Raw genomic sequence first — 7241 nt, forward strand, 5'->3', positions numbered from 1 at the left:
TGAGGTATACACATGCAAAGATTCACAGCTACTGGGTGGGTGAGTGAGTGAGTGAGTGAGTGAGTGAGTGATTGATTGATTGATTGATTGATTGATTGATTGATTGATTGATTGAGAGAGAGTGAGTGTGTGTGTTAGGGGGGGGGGGGAAATGTGGTGATTGTGGGGGAAAAAAAAATTTAAAATTGAAATTTTTAAAAAAAAATTTTTTTCTGTAGGGTGCAAAATAGTAGTGCCAACGGCACGTGGTGTTCCCAAGCGGTCACCCATCTAAGTACTAACCACGCTCGACGATGCTTAACTTCGGTGATCGGACGAGAACCGGTGTGTTCATCGTGATATGGCCGTTGGCAATGATATAGATGTTTTTTTTTTGCAGTTTGTATTTGCCACTCGAAATAGCTATACCAGGTGTGATTGTTACAAACAACAGGAGAAATCGTGTAATGAACACTCTTTTACTTCCCCCCCCCCCCTCCCCACACACAACACCCACCACCCTCACCATCCCAACCACCAAAGCCCTCTTCAAAATACACTCTCACACACACACACAAACCCACACTCTATAACTGATGAACATTACCATAACTTCTTAAAGCCATTAGATAATATTTAACTCAAGAAAGGTATTGTGATATGTTTAAAGAAAGAAAGGTGAAACCTTTAACTTTACCAGCAGGTATTAGTATCACTGAGGTATCTTCTAGGTTGTAGCAGCAATAGTAGTAATAATAATAAAATTAAATAAGGTAATAAAAAAGAAAAGTTATACATGTGATCAAATCATGAATGTATAAAACTGGAATGAATTTAAATTTTTTTTATTTTTCTTCATAGGCTGTTTTGAAATTGATGAGTAAGTGCCTCTTCTTTTAAATTTTTTAATGCTGAACACTGTTACATAAGAGATGAATGTTTAGAAAATTTAAAAAAAAAAAAGCTAGCCCAGCCCCCTCCCCCCCTCACACAAAATCCAAACAAAAAAAAACACCCTCCTTCAAAACATCACATAATCATCCAGCCAGCAGTGCAGACGAGAAATTTGCACTCGGGGCCGCCATTTTGACGATAAATTCTTGCATGGCACACCAAAGGTAGGAAAGAATTTAAAAAAATAAAAATAATGGGCGAGCACCCTCGCGTCTGCCTGTAGAAAATGAAGTTAAAAGTAACATAACCTAAAGACAGGCACACACTAGGGTGCTCCCAGGCGGTTGAGAAATTTTTTCCCGCCAAAAGACTTATATATATTATTTATTTTACTGTTTTTGGCAGGGGGCTATGTCGGTCTGTGTGCAAAGTAGTTCCTACTCCCGCCGCCAGGAGCGCGCGCGGTGGGTAGCGATGTTGTTTTTTCTGCTTTCATTTGTTTATTATTTAGAGGGTTAATGCTATGTAAATGTACGCAAGTTTGGTTATGTGTCGGTAGTTGTGCGAGATTTAATTTCCGAAACGAAATTTGACTTTCATCGGCCTGCATTTCTCACTTATTCGGAAAATACATGTGTGTTTATGTATGTATAATAATCGAGTGATTTTGTAATAATTTGGAAGTTTTGTTTGCGTGTGCGATGTGGGGAAGAAAAGGTGTGCACACGAGTCCTAGGGCTATATTTTTTTTTATTGCGAAATATTTACTTCATGTGGTGAAAAATTTTAAATTATTTGTGATGCAAGTGAAATTTTTTTTTTTTTTTCAGTTGGGTGATGTGTTTGTCCTCGTTTGTGTGCAAGGAAGCAAACATGCTGAAGGTAAGGGGCCATAAATGACACTTTAAAATATTAGTTTACCATTAATTTTGGTTAAATATTAAATTGCCATATAAGTAAAATCATGTCAACTGTTGTATTCCACCCAGTATAAGCTGTTAGTAATGGGTACTTAATATAAATAGAATAAATGTAAGCATTTTCGTCTGCATGAAAATTCACTTTTTTTTTGGATCCATTTGTACTGTGGGTAGTTAAATAGTACATTATGTTGTTTTTACTTCGAAGTACAAAACATCTTGTGCATGATTGCAAATTCAAACGCAGTTAAGCATAATATGAATTCGAATTATGTGTGTGTGTGTGTGTATATATATATTTTTTTTTCAGTTTTTTTTTTTTTTTTTTTTTTTTTTTTTTTTTTTTTTTTACTGTGTCCAGTTTTAGCACAAATGGAATTATTTTCAAAGTGAATCGATGCAACTGGTCTTTGCCATTAATATTGATATATGATCTAACTAAATTAAATAGAAAGGATTTTTTTATTTATTTTTTTATATATATAAATATATTTGTAGCAATGTACTAATGACCACAGAAGTAAGCAAAAAAAAAAAATATATATATATATATCTCAGCCAGTAAACCATGCGTCTTAAAGACTTTTTTTAATGAAAATATTTCTGCCTTGGTTAAGCTTACATTTACTATCATAGGGATTGAGGGAATTGTAGAACAGCAGCAGAAGCATTTCCTTTCATGATCATGTTCTTGGTCCTGAAAAGGACCGTTTATGTAAGCATGTGCACACCAGACCTGCTCACTTGGAGCTGGTGTATTTGGTGACAGCCTTGGTGCCCTCGCTGACAGCGTGCTTGGCCAGCTCCCCGGGCAGCAGCAGTCTCACGGCCGTCTGTATCTCGCGGCTGGTGATGGTGGAGCGCTTGTTGTAGTGGGCGAGGCGGCTGGCCTCTGCCGCGATGCGCTCGAAAATGTCGTTCACGAAACTGTTCATGATGCTCATGGCCTTAGATGATATGCCAGTGTCCGGATGAACTTGCTTCAACACTTTGTAGATGTAGATTGCGTAGCTTTCCTTCCTCTTGCGCTTCTTTTTCTTGTCGCCCTTCGAGATGTTTTTCTGGGCCTTGCCCGCCTTTTTGGCTGCCTTACCGCTCGTCTTGGGGGGCATCGTAGGTCTGAGCTGTGCCGCTGTCGCTAGATGAGTGAGACGGGAACTGAATTTTTTTCGTGAAAAGTTTTCTTGGCTTCTTGTTGCGCGACCAATCGGAGCGCTCCGCGGCTCGTGATTGGTCGCGCTCCGCGGAGGGACGTGTAACAAAAGTAATTTCCAGCGGCCGGGGCGCCACTTTCTCGTAGGTTGCGGACCAGTGTACAGCTTCTTCCTGGTAGCTTGTGTTTTGGTTATATTTCTTGTGTTCAGTGGTGATTTGTGCATCGAAGTGCTATATTTCGACATCTACGTACCTTCAGGCATCAGCACAGGTGTTTGTGCGTCGGGGCTCTGCCTAGCTACATTTTAAACTGTGTTTCTTACTTCGTGTTACTATGTAAACATTCTGCTTCGTCGGTGATGGATCGATTGTGAGTGTGGGAGTATCGATTCTGTCGTTTTGTGCTTACCTGCAACCAAGATGGCCGACAAAGACACTTTATCATTTCCATTGGGGCAACCTCCACTTTCGCCTCTTCCACCTCGCTCCCAGGGTGCGAATAAATTTTGGGCGACTCCTGGTCGGCATTCTGCTCATGCGGTTTCGTCCTCTTCCGATTCTGATGACGCTTCGCCTCCTGGTAGCCCTGTTGAGAGGAAGCCTGCCAAAATATCGAAGGATGCGGCAAAGGCTATTGTATCTCGCCACTGGTTTGCCTCTCAGCGCCCGAACGACGATGGTGGTAGCACGCCTTCTTCACGCGCCATTGCCCGGGCCGATCTACACAAGTCCCGGCGCACCCAGCTGGACTCCACTTTGGCGCTGAAGCGCCGTGCTGGCTCTTCAGTTGATGCCACAATTGACGCCGTGGCCCGGGGCTGCGCTCCTGCTGCTTCCACTTCGCGGGTGCCATCCTGGCCGGACGATTTGCACCGCATCGACTCTGACGGCCCTGGTGTGAGCCCGCGGCGTCGGGGCTCGCTCCCCGATGTCCATTTGCTCCACCAGGTTGAGGAGACCTGGCGCAGCCTCGCCGCCGGTGCGCCCCTGCCTGGCTCTACTGCCGGTGGGCCCATCTCCAGTTGCCCGGGGCCGTCCACTGATGGCGTCGGTGCTGCCATGGCGTCGGCGCAGGCGGCTTCGGGCTCCCTGTCCCGGGGACCGCGCCGGTCTGCTGTGGCGGACCCTGGCGTGCCTGGCCTGGCCGTCGGTGTCCCTCGTGGCTGTCCCGGGGCTGCCTCTGACACTGTGTCTGTGCCGGGTGTCCTGGCGGCGGCCGACCGTGTTGTCCCGCCGGCCCAGCCTGGTCTTCCTTCGACGCCTGCGCCTGCTGTGGCCCCTCGCCCGCCCGGGCTGTCACCGGATAGTGGTACTGCGCCACGGCGCATTCCGCCAATTGTTGTCAATACGAAACTGAATGTTGACGCCATTCGCGGGAACCGGTCGCTGCGGCAGAAGCTGCAGGGGAACTTCACCGTGGACTATCTTCGGGGCTATCCACGCTATCACCCCACAAGCCTGCACGACCGGGAGGCCCTGCTGACGTATTTCCGGGACCATGGCATCCCTTGCCACACGTTTCCATTGGGTCGGAAGACTTCACCCCGGATTGTCCTGGCGGGTCTCCCCTCCGAGACTTCCCAGGACTCGGTCCTGGAGGAACTGCGTGCCGTTGGGGTGCACCCCGAGTCGCTCCGGCCCCTCACTTCGGAGCGCGAGCTCCACCGGGGCTTCATCAGATTTCTCGTGGTCCTCGCAGATGCCGCGCAGGTCGCCAAGGCCCGAGCAGTCCGGCACCTCGCTGGCCTCACCGTCCAATGGGAGGAGTTCCGGGGCACGGCGCGGCCTCTTCAATGCCACCAATGCCAGAGGTGGGGACACCACGCGGCGGACTGTGGAAATCCCTTCCGCTGTCTCCGCTGCACCCAGCACCACGTCCGCGGGTCCTGCCCGAAGCTACCCGACGAGCCTCCGCAGTGCGTGAACTGCTCGGGGCCACATCCGGCGAATGCTCGTACCTGCCCCACTTACGTGCAGTTCATCGAGGGGCAGCTGCGTCGCCAGGGACCAAAGCCTCGTCCGCCGGGCCAGGACGCCTCTGCGGCGCCTCCTCGGCAGCCCCGTGCTCCGCTTCAGTTCCAGCGCCGGCCGCACGAGGACATGTTCCCGCCGCTCCCTTCGTTCTCTCTTCCGTCATGCCCCTCTGCCGTTTCCTACGCTGGGCTAGTGGCTAGCCAACCTGCGGCGCGTTCCCTGTGCCCACCTTTGGCCCCGGTCCCCCCTGCGCCCCAGCTACCCTCTCTCTTTTGTTCCGTGCCTGGTCCACCTCCAGTTGACTCTTCTTCTGTCTTGTTGCGCGCCCCACCTCCTGCTCCCACCACTGCTGCAGGTGTTTCGCCTTCCCTCGCTCCTCCCGGCCTGGTGCAGCCGGCGTGTCCCCCGGTGTCGCGAGCGCCTTTGGACTCGAGGGCTGAGGAGGGCTCGCGGGCTGTGCAGCTGCCCGCTGCTTCCTCCCTCGCTGCGGCTCCTGCTCCGGCTCCTGCCCCCCTGCCAGTCCCTTCGGACTGCCCCCCCGCGCCTGTCCTCCCTTCTGCTTCCTCTCTGCCGCCTTCCGTGCGCCCTCCGCCCGGGTTCCCGGCTTCCGCTCCCTTTCCTGTGTTTTTTGAGACTTTCAATTGGCTCGCCCGGCTGAATCTCCTCCCGTGGCTGCCGTTCTTTGCCGATGCCATCTTCCGCATCTCTCAGGCTCCTACCCCTCTTCTCCAGGCCGACATTTATTTCCAGTCCATTTTCCACTTCCTCCGGACTGTGCTCCCAGCAGCTTAAGTTTGTCCTCTGGAATGCCCGGGGCATTCGAGCGAAGCTGGGGGACTTCCGGCACTTCCTGTCCACTGAACGGCCTGCCCTTGTCCTCCTCTCTGAGACATGGCTCTAACCCGATCTCCCCTTCTCCGTGCCTGGGTACGTCGTCTATCGCTGGGACCGGGACACTCGTGGGGGTGGTGTTGCTCTCCTCATCCTGTCTACCATCCCGCACCATCAGCGCGCGCTGCCCCCCCTCCGCAATGCCGAGGCGGTGGCGGTGCATCTCCATCTGGCTCCTCATCCTCTCACTGTGTGCTCCGTCTATCTCCCTGAACATGGTCCCTTCCCGGCAGACGACTTGCGTGCTCTCTTCCATCTGGACGCGCGCGTGGTCGTGGGCGGGGATTTCAATTGCCGGCATCGCGCTTGGGGCTGTGTGTCCACGAGCAATCGGGGCACTCAGCTTCAGCGCCTCGTTCAGGGTTCCCCCCGTCTCGCCATTCACGCTCCCCCCTCATTCACTTTCATTCCATGTCACGTCCGGCAGCGGCCGAGTGTCCTCGACCTCCTCCTTTCTGTTGGACAGGTGGCTGTGTCGGGGCTCGAGGCCCGGGCCGAGCTCACGTCAGATCACACCCCTGTCGTTGGTTTCGTTCGTACCGATTCTCTCCCCCTCCATGGACCCCGCCCGTGGTTCGACTTCAGTCGTGCAGATTGGGGTGCCTACCGGTCTCATCTGGATGGGCACCTCGATCTGCACTTCCATGTCGCTTCCCCGCAGCAGCTCGATGAGCGCGTGCACGTTTTCAGTGATGCTGTGCTCGCGGCTGCTGGCGCCACCATTCCTCTCCGCTCCACTGTCATTCGTGGCACTCCCTTTCCTCCCTACCTTCGACACTTCATCGCGGCCCGCGACGCCGCGCGGCGGCGGTGGCAGTCGTCCCGCGCCGCTGCTCGTTGGCTCGACTATGTGCACCTGCGGGCGCGGTGCCGGGCGCTCACTGAGGAGTGGCTCGCGGCGGAGCGGGTCCGTAAAGTGTCTTCCCTCTCCTTCCAGTCGGGGTCCATATTCCGGTACGCGCGGAACCTTCGTGCCACGCCGTCCATCATCCCGCCCCTGGGTGGGGGGCCGCAGGGCCTTTGCGAGTCCCCTGCCCAGAAGGCGGAGCTGCTGGCGGATTCATTTCACTCGTCATTCACCCCTCGTATTCCCCCTGGGGTGGTTTCCCTCCTTCCCACTCATTACACCCCGCCTCCTCCGCCCGCACCCGGTGACATCCGTCTGTCTACCCCGGGGGAAATTCATTCCATTATCACGCACCTTCGTGTCACAACTGCTCCTGGGCCAGATGCCATTCATCCACGGCTCGTCTTCTCCCTGTCTCGGAAGGCGACCGTGTACCTCACCAAGCTTGTCAACGGTATTCTCCTCACGGGTCATTTCCCCACTGCGTGGCGGGCTGCGATCGTCGTCCCCATTCCGAAGCCGCGTGCCAATGCTCATCTTCCTTCGGGCTACCGGCCCATCAGTCTCCTGTCTGTCCTTTC

At 52.8% G+C, this 7241-nt stretch overlaps 1 non-coding gene across 1 annotated transcript; it reads right to left on the reverse strand.

Moving 5' to 3' along the window:
* Positions 1–233: 233 nt before the first annotated feature.
* LOC134543827 (5S ribosomal RNA) lies at positions 234–352 on the reverse strand. Its single transcript, XR_010077276.1, has one exon. It is a non-coding gene; the product is annotated as a 5S ribosomal RNA (ribosomal RNA).
* Between the last annotated feature and the right edge of the window lie 6889 nt (positions 353–7241).

The sequence above is a fragment of the Bacillus rossius genome, unplaced genomic scaffold, assembly GCF_032445375.1.
Source record: "Bacillus rossius redtenbacheri isolate Brsri unplaced genomic scaffold, Brsri_v3 Brsri_v3_scf22, whole genome shotgun sequence".
Classification (NCBI taxonomy): domain Eukaryota; kingdom Metazoa; phylum Arthropoda; class Insecta; order Phasmatodea; family Bacillidae; genus Bacillus; species Bacillus rossius.